This window comes from Pseudorca crassidens, chromosome 6 (genome assembly GCF_039906515.1).
Source record: "Pseudorca crassidens isolate mPseCra1 chromosome 6, mPseCra1.hap1, whole genome shotgun sequence".
Taxonomy (NCBI): Eukaryota; Metazoa; Chordata; class Mammalia; order Artiodactyla; family Delphinidae; genus Pseudorca; species Pseudorca crassidens.
In genome coordinates, this window is record NC_090301.1 from 14197025 (window position 1) to 14209368 (window position 12344).

The following is a 12344-nucleotide window of genomic DNA, read 5'->3' on the forward strand; positions in this document are numbered from 1 at the left end:
CTGGGGAGCTCCCTTCTCTGTGTTCACCAAGTCTTGGTACAATCTGTCCTATTGTCTCAGCACTCCTTGTCCCCTTATGCTTTCCTCCCATGAACAATTGTCATCTTCTTAAGAATAGTAACTGTACCTTGTGGATCTATATTTTCCCATCCTCCCTAATAATGCCCGGAAAAAAGTAGCTCAATAAATATTAATTCACCGATCCCACTGGTCTCCCTTCAGCTCTTCTGGTACATTCTGCATTTTCCTGGCTTAAGGCATATGAGCTTGTTCTAACTGGCTGAGTGAATCTGTCAGATTCAGTGGGGTGCTTTCTACTGAAAACAACTTGACTCTACCCCTTTGCCTCTTCCAGCCCACTGATCAGAGCCATTCTGAGCAACACCAAGATGAAATCTCAGGCAAGTCTTGCCATTTTTCTGTTTACTCTCAGATAATAGATGAACTGTGTCTTTCAGAGGTGGGAGAAGGTTAAATCACTTGGTAAGAATCACAGAGCTAGTAAGAGATGGAGCCGGAACCAGCATCCAGCTGTCCAAGCTCCAGGTTACTTCTCCTTTTGGCTTCCATAGTGATTTGTTAAGAAAGATCCCATGTTTGGGAGGGACATGCCTGAAAAATCAGTGCTTTTAGAGAAGGTTTTCAATTCTAACTAATCAAGAACCTGCCCTTTCAGACATTCCATCCGAAAACAGCAAATTATACTTTCTTCCCAAGTGCACACGGAACATTCTCCAGGATAGATCACATCTTGGGTCATAGATCAAGGCTCAGTAAATTTAAGCAAATTGAAATCATATCAAGCATCTTTTCTGACCACAATGCTATGAGATTAGAAATCAGTTACAGGGAAAAAATGTAAAAAACACAAAAACGTGGAGGCTAAACAATACATTACTAAATAACCAGGAGATCACTGAAGAAATCAAAGAGGAAAGCAAAAAATACCTAGAGACAAATGACAATGAAAACACGATGATCCAAAACCTATAGGATGCAGCAAAAGCAGTTCTAAGAGGGAAGTTTATAGCAATACAATCCTACCTCAATAAACAAGAAAAATCTCAAATAAGCAATTTAACCTTACACCTAAAGGTTCCTAAAGGAACTAGAGAAAGAATAACAAACAAAATCCAAAGCTAGTAGAAGGAAAGAAATCATAAAGAGCAGAGCAGAAATAAATGAAATAGAAACAAAGAAAACAATAGCAAAGATCAATAAAACTAAAAGATGGTTCTTTGAGAAGATAAACAAAATTGATAAACCTTCAGCCAAACTCATCAAGAAAAAAAGAGCGAGAGGACTCAAATCAATAAAATTAGAAATGAAAAAGGAGAAGTTACAACGGACACTGCAGAAATACAAAGCACCATAAGAGACTATTACAAGCAACACTATGCCAATAAAATGGACAACCTGGAAGAAGTGGACAAATTCTTAGAAAGGTATAACCTTCCAAGACTGAACCAGGAAGAAATAGAAAATATGAACAGACAAATCACAAGTAATGAAATTGAAACTGTGATTAACAATCTTCCAACAAACAAAAGTCCAGGACCAGATGGCTTCACAGGTGAATTCTATCAAACATTTAGAGAAGAGTTAACACCCATCCTTCCCAAACTCTTCCAAAAAATTGCAGAGGAAGGAACACTCCCAAACTCATTCTATGAGAACACATCACCCTGATACCAAAACCAGACAAAGATACTACAAAAAAAAAAAAGAAAGAAAGAAAATTACAGATGATGACTATCACTGATGAATATAGATGCAAAAATCCTCAACAAAATACTAGCAAACAGAATCCAACAACACACTAAAAGGATTATACACCATGATCAAGTGAAATTTATCCCAGGGATGCAAGGATTCTTCAATATACACAAATCAATCAATGTGATACACCATATTAACAAACTGAAGAATAAAAACCATATGATCATCTCAATAGATGCAGGAAAAGCTTCTGACAAAATTCAACATCCATTTATGATAAAAACTCTCCAGAAAGTGGGCATAGAGGGAACCTACCTCAACATAATAAAGGCCATATCCGACAAACCCACGGCAAACATCATTCTCAATGGTGAAAAACTGAAACCATTTCCAACAAGATCAGGAACAAGACAAGGATGTCCACTCTCGCCACTATTATTCAACATACTTTTGGAAGTCTTAGCCACAGCAATCAGAGAAGACAAAGAAATAAAAGGAATACAAATTGGGAAAGAAGAAGTAAAGCTGTCATTGTTTGCAGATGACATGATACTATACATACAGAATCCTAAAGATGCTACCAGAAAACTACTAGAGCTAATCAATGAATTTGGTAAAGTTGCAGGATAACAAAATTAATGCATAGAAATCCCTTGCATTCCTATACACTAACAATGAAAGATCAGAAAGAGAAGTTAAGGAAACAATCCCATTCACCGTTGCAACAAAAAGAATAAAATACCTAGGAATAAACCTACCTAAGGAGGTAAAAGACCTGTATGCAGAAAATTATAAGACACTGATGAAAGAAATCAAAGATGACACAAACAGATGGAGAGATATACCATGTTCTTGGTTTGGAAGAATCAACATTGTGAAAATGACTATACTACCCAAAACAATCTACAGATTCAATGCAATCCCTATCAAATTACCATTGGCATTTTTTACAGAACTAGAACAAAAAAATCTTAAAATTTGTATGGAGACATAAAAGACCCCGAATAGCCAAAGAAATCTTGAGGGGAAAAAATGGAGTTGGAGGAATCAGACTCCCTGATTTCAGACTATAGTACAAAACTACAGTCATCAAGACAATATGGCACTGGCACAAAAACAGAAATATAGATCAATGGAACAGGATAGAAAGCTCAGAGATAAACCCATACACCTATGGTCAACTAATCTGTGACAAAGGAGGCAAGGATATACAATGGAGAAAGCACAGTCTTGTAAATAAGTGGTGCTGGGAAAACTGGACAACTACATATCAAAGAATGAAATTAGAACACTCCCTAGCACCATACACAAAAATAAACTCAAAATGGATTAAAGATGTAAATGTAAGACCGGACACTATAAAACTCTTAGAGGAAAATATAGGGAGAACACTCTTTGACATAAGTCACAATAAAATATTTTTTGATCCACCTCCTAGAGCAATGGAAATAAAAACAATAATAAACAAATGGGACCTCATGAAACTTGAAAGCTTTTGCACAGCAAAGGAAACCATAAATAAGATGAAAAGACAACCCTCAGAATGGGGGAAAATATTTGCAAATGAAGCAACTGACAAAGGATTAATCTCCAAAATATACAAGCAACTCATACAGCTCAATATCAAAAAAACAAACAACCCAATCCAAAAATGGGCAGAAGACCTAAATAGACATTTCTCCAAAGAAGATATACAGATTGCCAACAAACACATGGAAGGATGCTCAACATCACTAATCATTAGAGAAATGCCAATCAAAACTACAATGAGGTATCACCACACACCATTCAGAATGGCCATCATCAAAAAATCCACAAACAATAAATGCTAGAGAGGGTGTCGATAAAAGGGAACCCTCTTGCACTGTTGGTGGGAATGTAAATTGATACAGCCACTTTGGAGAACAGTATGGAAGTTCCTTAAAAAACTAAAAGTAGAACTACCATATGACCCAGCAATCCCACTACTAATCATATATCCAGAGAAAACCATAATTCAAAAAGACACATGCACCCCAATGTCCACTGCAGCAATATTTACAATAGCCAGGTCATGGAAGCAACCTGAATGTCCATCAACAGACGAATGGATAAAGAAGATGTGGTACATATATATAATGGAATATTACTCAGCCATAAAAGGAATGAAGCTGGGTCATTTGCAGAGATGTGGATGGACCTAGAGACTGTCATACAGAGTGAAGTAAGTCAGAAAGAAAAAAACAAATATCGTATATTAACACATATATGTGGAATCTAGAAAAATGGTACAGATGAACAGTTTGCAAGGCAAAAATAGAGATGTAGAGAACAAACGTATGGACACCAAGGGGGGAAAGCAGGGGCGGAGGTGGTGGTGTTGGGATGAATTAGGAGATTGGGATTTACATATATACACCAATATGTATAAAATAGACAACTAATAAGAACCTGCTGTATAAAAAGTAAAATTAAAAGAATTTTTTAAAAAAAGAACCTGCCCCGGAGAGCCTTCTGGGGCGCGTGTGTCCTTTGTCAGTTTCTGTTTCATTCTAGCAGGAAGTGAAATGTCGGCTGGGTTTGGTGCTGTCTGATCCTCAGTCACTCCTCAAACATAACGTGCTGTTCCTTGCTTTTGTATTTGTGTACATGTTACTCCTTCTGCTGGAGATGCCCTTGGCGTGAGTTAGTGCCAACGTCTCTCCCTCTCTAAAGCTTTGCAATAAGATTTGGGGGCTTTTTCCACAGCGCTTTCATTGCCCCTCTGTTATCTTTACCCCACTGTGTGTGTGTGTGTGTGTGTGTGTGCGTGTGTGTGTGTCCACATTAGGTTCTGAGCTCCTACAGAGCAAGGATCCTGCCTTCTTATCTGTATAGCCGGAGCATCTAATTCAGCGCCTGTCATTCAAATACAAAGTTTATTCAGCACCTACTACATACCAGGTTCTGTAAGGATATTAAGTAATGGTCTCTGCCCTCAAAAACTTTCAGTAATAATAACTGTTGCAAGTTCCCCCAACCCATCCTCCGCGTCCCCACCATGATTACATCTAAGTTCTTGGGGTCCTATGTCATGCTGAGATAGGGCTGCTGGGCAGGGGGTTCTCATCTTCCGATATGGTCCACGTAGGACCCCAGCACATTGCTTCTGGGGGTCTTGTCCGTAAGTCCCCTTGGAGTCAAACTTTGTGTATCTTTAAAGCTAGTGCCTCACACAAAGACTCATTCGTCCCTCCCCACCTCACCCACCTGCACTGGCCACAGGGAGCTCTGAGAGACTGGCCAAGACTTGTCTACTTCCAGCCTCTATAGGGCACCTAGTATCTGCTCTTAAGTCTCCCTAAATCTATTGAGAGTTCACGTCATGCACCAGACCCTCTGGATTATCCCCTTCCTCCACCCCAAGGCACGAGGGTCCCCCTTTCTTAGGCTCCTAGAATGTCTTTGCCACACCTTCCCCTCACTGAGGGAAAAGTTTTATCTCAGAAGGTGGAAGGCGGTTCCAACTCACCATAAATTCTTTCTGCCTCTTCTTTTGCATCTGAATGTCAAAAGCCTTTTCTCACTTCCTTCTGCTGCAGCAAGTTTTCCCCAAAGCAGTGGTTTGTGATGGTAATGGCCCAAGTAAAAGAGGGAGAGTAGCAGAAAATACCAAGAAAATAAATTTCAAATATATTACTGAAGAACAGGAATGGCAATAGCCGCTAATTACTTCTCAGCTCTTATAAAGCTGCAGGAGCTACAATAAGTAAATCATGTACCTCAAATACATTCATTATCACAACAAATCATGAGGATAATAATAATAATAATAATAAACGATTCTCCGTGTGTTACAAATGAGGCACAGGCAAAGTTGCCTGCAGCCAAGGAGGCAGCAGGTGTTGGAGTCTGTTTGGAACCCAGGCGGTCTGGTCCCAGAATCCACTTTTTAATCACCACTCCTATTGCCTCCCTATATCTTGTGGCTGGTCCTAGACCCAAAGTAGTTAATGACAATGTAGCAGGGTGGAATCGCATCACAAACCAGCACAGAGCGGCTCCCCAATCAGTATTTGCTGCAAGAAGACAAACAAACAACTGCAGCAATATGGTTAATAAAATCTCACACAGAGGCAACTCATCAGGGAAACTTGGGGGCAGGGGCTGCTCGCCATATTCTCCCGTCAAATAAAAATGTTATCAGTTGGACATTTTTGCATGTTCTAGAAGACACAATGACCGTTCGGAGCACAGAGCTCTAAATCCTTCAGTCCAGACACGCTGTGGACCAGAGCCAAAAGACAACGTGAATTTGAAAAGAACTCCCTAGAATGAATATATTTACATTTATTCTGTAAACTTACACTTCCTTCCCAAGCAAGGACATCCATCAGCCACTCTTCAAAGTCACTCTTGCTGGGCTAAGAAAATGGTCATGCTTGAGCTCTATTTTCAGTTGGCCTGTGGGTTGGGCTCCTAGACGTTTACTTATCTGTTTTGGTCCTAACATTTTTCTTTCTCTTCCCAGAGTCTTAGAGCCCATGTTTACTTCATCAGCAGTTAGAACTGAAAATCTCCAGCAGGGAAAATCAGTTTCGAGTGTTTTTAAAGCTCAGTTCTTGATAGCATTGGTGCTGGTTCATCATGAGGAAAATTAAGGCAATAATAAACATTTTCAAGAGACCTCAAAGAATGTTTTAATGGCATAAAAACTGGTTTTAAAGAGCAATGAGCCATGGAAGCTTCAGCCAGAAGAAATCCTTGGATTTTTTTAAGAAATCAATCTTCCTGCTTTAATATGGCAAGAGTATTCAAGGTACCCTAACTTTATAATATATTTTTGATGTGCACCTAGCAATGTGCTATGTCTGGGGAAGGGAGTGCTTTTAGTAAGCATATGGACTTCTTGAAGGGGCAAGATAGCCACTCTTGTGTAAAGCAAAACACTTCAAGATCCAGATAAGACAGATATGACTGAGAGACAAGTGAATCTTCTAGACCAGGGGTCCCCATCCCCCAGGCCGCTGACCAGTACCGCTGGCCTGTTAGGAACCCCGCCTCACAGCAAGAACTGAGCATGGGCCAGCAAAGCTTCATCTGCTGCTCCCCATTGCTCGCCATCACTGCCTGAAACATCCCCCCACCCCCATCCGTGGAAAAGTTGTTATGCGCTGAATTGTGTCCCCTCCTCCCCCCCAGTTCATATGTTGCTGTCTCAAATCCATGTACTTAGAATGTGACTGTATTTGAGATATGGTCTTTTTTTTTTTTAACATCTTTATTGGAGTATAATTGCTTCACAGTGGTGTGTTAGTTTCTGCTTTATAACAAAGTGAATCAGCTATACATATACATACATCCCCATATCTCCTCCTTCTTGCATCTCCCTCCCACCCTCCCTATCCCACCCTTCTAGATGGACACAAAGCACCGAGCTGATCGCCCTGTGCTATGCGGCTGCTTCCCACTAGCTATCTATTTTACATTTGGTAGTGTATATATGTCCATGCCACTCTCTCACTTCGTCCCAGCTTACCCTTCCCCCTCCCGTGTCCTGAGGTCCATTCTCTATGTCTGCATCTTTATTCCTGTCCTTCCCCTAGGTTCTTCAGAACCTTTTAACTTTTTTTTAGATTCTATGTATATATATGTGTTAGCATACGGTATTTGTTTTTCTCTTTCTGACTTACTTCACTCTGTATGACAGACTCTAGGTCCATCCAGCTCACTACAAATAACTCAATTTCATTTCTTTTTATGGCTGAGTAATATTCCATTGTATATATGTGCCACATCTTCTTTATCCATTCATCTATCGATGGACACTTAGGTTGCTTCCATGTCCTGGCTATTGTAAATAGAGCTGCAATGAACATTGTGGTACATGACTCTTTTTGAATTATGGTTTTCTCAGGGTATATGCCCAGTAGTGGGATTGCTGGGTCATATGGTAGCTCTATTTTTAGTTTTTTAAGGAACCTCCACACTGTTCTCCATAGTAGCTGTATCAATTTCCATTCCCAGCAACAGTGCAAGAGGGTTCCCTTTTCTCCACACCCTCTCCAGCATCTACTGTTTGTAGGTTTTTTGGTGATGGCCATTCTGCCTTGTGTGAGGTGGTAGCTCATTGTAGTCTTGATTTGCATTTGAGATACGGTCTTTAAAGGGGTGAATAAATTAAAATGAGGTTATTAAGGTGTGCCCTAATCCAACTGACTGTTCTCATAAGAAGAGGAAATTAGGACACATACACCGGCGTAGAGAAAAGGCCATGTGGAGACACAGGGAGAAGACAAGCATCTACAAGCAAAGGAGAGAAGGAAGCCTCAGAAGAACCAACCCTGCCAATTCCTTGATCCCAGACTTCAAGCCTCCAGAACTGTGAGCAAACAGATGTCTACTGTTTAAGCAGCCCAGTCAGTGGTTCTCTGTTGTGGCAGACCTAACAAACGAATGCATCTCTGTGAGCCGGCATGGTGTAGGAAGACCTTGCAGAAGATGGAGGAATAGAAATCGGCCTGAAGGATGGCTAGGATCTGTGGATGGGGCAGGCATTCCTGGCAAAGGGCAGGAGTTATTTGTTTGAACCAAATGAAGTAGCTGATATATGACCTCCTTTGGCCTATCAAAATGGCAATTTCATATGATTCAACCCAATATAAGCAGAGGGGCTGGGACAAGAGCATAGCTGCCGGTCACATGGCTCAGTGGTGACTTTGCAGTAGCGTCTCATTGTTCCGAAGTGCCTGCTTCATTCAGTAACGGGGGTGACTTTCCTCTCAGGCCCTCAGTTTCCTCTTCTGTAAAATGAGGACAAAAACTTGCACCTGACTCACAGGTGCAAGTTGGGGAGACTTCAAGTACGTGATGCCTGTAAGTGCTTAGCACAGGGTCTGAGACATATTTAGCATCTCAGTAAATGTTAGGAGAGCTTTTAGGACTCTGTGTGTTGCAGGTAATATGAACTAAATTGAAATAGCTTAAGAGGAAAAGGGGGGATTATTAAAAGTCCAAGAATTCCTCACAGAACACAAGGAAAGAGCTTAGCTCAGTGGCTCTCAACTGGGAGTAATTTGGCCTTCCAGGGGACATTTGATGATGTCTAGAGATGTTTTTGGTTGTCACAGCTGGGCAGGTGTTCCTGGCATCTAATGAGTAGAAGCCAGAGATGCTGATGAACATCCTACAAAGCATAGGGGCCCCCACATCAAAGATTATCTGGCCCCAAATGTCAACAGTGTTGTTACGGAGAAAGCAAGCCATGAGCTGGAAAGTCCCCTGGACCCTCAAGGCCATGCCTGCCAGTGTGTCTTAGCCATTAGGCTTTTGTCCCAGCTCTGAACACACTCTTCTCTCCTCTGCTTTGTGAAGCTGGAGCTGTGTCTCTACGAATCCCATTTCTGTTTTGCCTTTGTCTGGCTCTGTCAAGGGAAAGGGATGCTGTGTCCAATCTGAGGCAAAGGATTGAGAATCTGTGCCGTGCTCAACATCCTATTGGTAAATAATTGTGGTTATTTAGAAATGAAATAAAAATATTATTTTTCTTTCAATTTATGTATAGCTCAAACGTCTACTGAGTTGGTGATCCGTAAGTATTTCTTAAGCTGTTTCTAACCTAACTATTAAAAAAAAGAACTGTTAGTTATTACATTCAGCCTAGGAGTGTCATGAAGATATTATTGTGACACCAAGGGTGCTGTGACCGAGAAAGTTTGGGAAACTCTGCCATGAGTCTTTATGACCCACACATAAACATGATTACATACACACACACACACACACACACACACACACACACACACACACGTTACCCAGTACACTGTCTGATGCATAATGACTTCTCAGCAAATATACTGAGGAATAGATTAAAAAAAAATGAATGAATGAATGAGGAAGCAGTGCTTCTCTGGTTTACCTTCTCATGCTTGGAAGTGTGTCCAAGTTACTCATCTCAGGGAGGAGACTCCTTAGTTAGTTTAATTCTAGCCTTTCATTGGTTTGTCTGGGGACCAAGGGACGGACCCGAGTGGGGTTCTGAGATGATGGTGGTACCATGAGATAGGAGCATAAGAAGGCTTCTCCAAGGAAGTGAACGTTACAGAGATTGAAAATGTAAGATTGAGAGAGAGGCTGGCATCTCAGTCGGAAAGTGTTCCTGGCAGAAGGGCTGTCATGACTGGAAGCACATGAGAAATCCTGAGAACGAAAATAAAAGGGCAGCTGAGACCAAGCAGAGGGAGAGGCTGAACAATAGGGAAGAGGGTGTGAGATAGGACAAGAAGAGGAGGCGCAGGCTGCCAGAAGCAACAAAGTGAGACACGGAAGAACCGGGAGGTCAAGTCACAGAGTTTGAACTTATTTATTGGAGAAAAAGAGTAGGTCAGATATTTGAAGAAGGGGTGAGGTGTGCAGAGACTCAGGGAAGAAATGTAATTTTAGCACCAGTGCCTGCAATGATGCAACGAGGGAACTAAGGGCCACCTGGCTGACACGTAGCTTAGAGAGTCCCCAGATGGGCTCGGAGCAGGGTTTGCAAGGTATTCAGAAGCATGGAGGAGGCTGCAAAATAGATCCCAGCATAGATTCGTCTGGGTGAATAATCTGCTATGTTAGAAATGCTTGCAAATGAACAAAAATGATTTACGAGTTCTCTTTAGGCTAAAAAGTTCCACACCGAACACACTCGTACAAACGTAGCTAGAGAACTTGGTCCAGATAAGCTTCTCCTTTAGGCTATCCTTAGAGACAAGGGGGTGGCTCAAATATCAAAATCTGCTATAGCACATGGATCATGTTCTCCGAACAAAGACCCTGGATGGTACACCAGGCTGGCAGCGGGCAACGCCTGCAAGGCTCATACCAAGTTCTGTCTTTAAGAGGGCTCATTCACTTTGCATGGCAGCTCAAGTTTTAATGTAACCTCATTTCAGTGTTATCCCTACATCATCATACCATTTAAAATAAAGCATTTGCATCTGCTTGAACTCGGAACATTTTACAACCTCATGTCAGAACTTTATTCTTATTTGAATCATTATTCTCTTGGCCTCTGAATACATTGATTCTAAAGTGCCAGTTATCTTTTTACTCGTTCTTTGAGGTTGTGTTGTATTGTGGTCTTTTTGTGTCCTTCTTGAAGCACTGATGTTTGTGTAGTTAATACCCTTAAGAAAAGCCCTGAGTTTTCTGAAAATTCACTCAATTGGGAAACCTAGGATCAAATCCCAAGTCAAATCACACATTTGCTGGGACTTTGGCCCAGTCAGGTTACCTCTCTGAACATCTGCTTCCCCATCTATCAGATGATAAGAGGCAGTATGTCACCATGGGCAGAACGTGAGTATCAGGCTTCCACCTGAAAGGCAAGCCTGGGGTCTGAACTTTGAGTCCACCATTTACTAGCGTTTTGAACCCTAAGAAGTTACTCACCCTGAGTCCAAATTTTGTTGTGTGTAAAATACAAATAATGATATCTTCCTCACAGGGTTATTGAGAGAAATAAAGGCAATTACAAATAGAGTTGCCAAATATCTTGTTTTTAAACTCACTGGTATTTGAGGCTTTCACGGGGAGGAGAGGGGCAGGGGAATTATTTTTAATGGAGCATTTATAGCTATATATATGGTAATATATATATATATATAATATGGTAATGGTAAGCATTAGAGTTATCTTGTCATGTCATGATTTAGGTGCAATTATTCCTGCTTACTCTCTAGGCTTATGCTTTACGATGCTGATTTGCAAATTAGATGTTAAGTATGGGACTTGATTCTTCATAAATTGTGGTGCACGAGGCAGAATGGTTCTACCCAGCAAAGCACAGTTCAGAACTGTGAGCATGCAGGTAGCAATTATGAGATAATGCTGAACGCTTTTATGTTATAAACTTACAGAACAAGTCAGTCTTGGGTCTAATTTCATCTTTTTCATTTATTCAGCACTTTTGTTTGCTTGATTCTTTGTTCTTAAACTTCATTTCTTATTATAAAAATAATACATATTTATTGAAAAAAATGAAGAAAACATAGGTGGTTTAAAAAAACACCTGTCATACGGAGTGAAGTAAGTCAGAAAGGGAAAACAAATACCATATGTTAACACATATATATGGAATCTAAAAAAAGAAGAAAAATAGTTCTGATGAACCTAGGGGCAGGACAGGAATAAAGACACAGACATAGAGAATGGACTTGAGGACAAGAGGAGGGGGAAGGGTAAGCTGGGACGAAGTGAGAGAATAGCATTGACATATATACACTACCACATGTAAAACAGGTAGCTAGTGGGAAGCAGCCGCATAGCACAAGGGAGATCAGCTCGGTGCTTTGTGTCCACCTAGAGGGGTGGGATAGGGAGGGTGGGAGGGAGACGCAAGAGGGAGGGGATATGGGGATACATGTATACGTATAGCTGATTCACTTTGTTATACAGCAGAAACTAACACAACATTGTAAAGCAATTATACTCTAATAAAGATGTTAAAAAAAAGACCTGTGATATCATACTTAGAAATAACCACCACTAATATTTTGATGTATGAATTCCAGCATGTGTGTGTATAGATATAGATGACTGTACATACAATTATACTGTAAACACAATCTTGCAATTTATTTTTTAAGTAACATTTTTATAATAGTAATATATCTATCTATCTATAT

General features: G+C 40.6%; 1 long non-coding RNA gene across 2 annotated transcripts in view; it reads right to left on the reverse strand.

Annotated features, from left to right (window-relative positions):
• LOC137226148 (uncharacterized) overlaps positions 1-12344 on the reverse strand; it is a 46889-nt gene that overhangs the window by 12663 nt on the left and 21882 nt on the right. For both annotated transcript variants that reach the window (XR_010944209.1, XR_010944207.1), the window contains exon 3: positions 5210-5273. This is a non-coding gene — a long non-coding RNA (uncharacterized lncRNA). The remainder of the gene's footprint in view (positions 1-5209; positions 5274-12344) is intronic.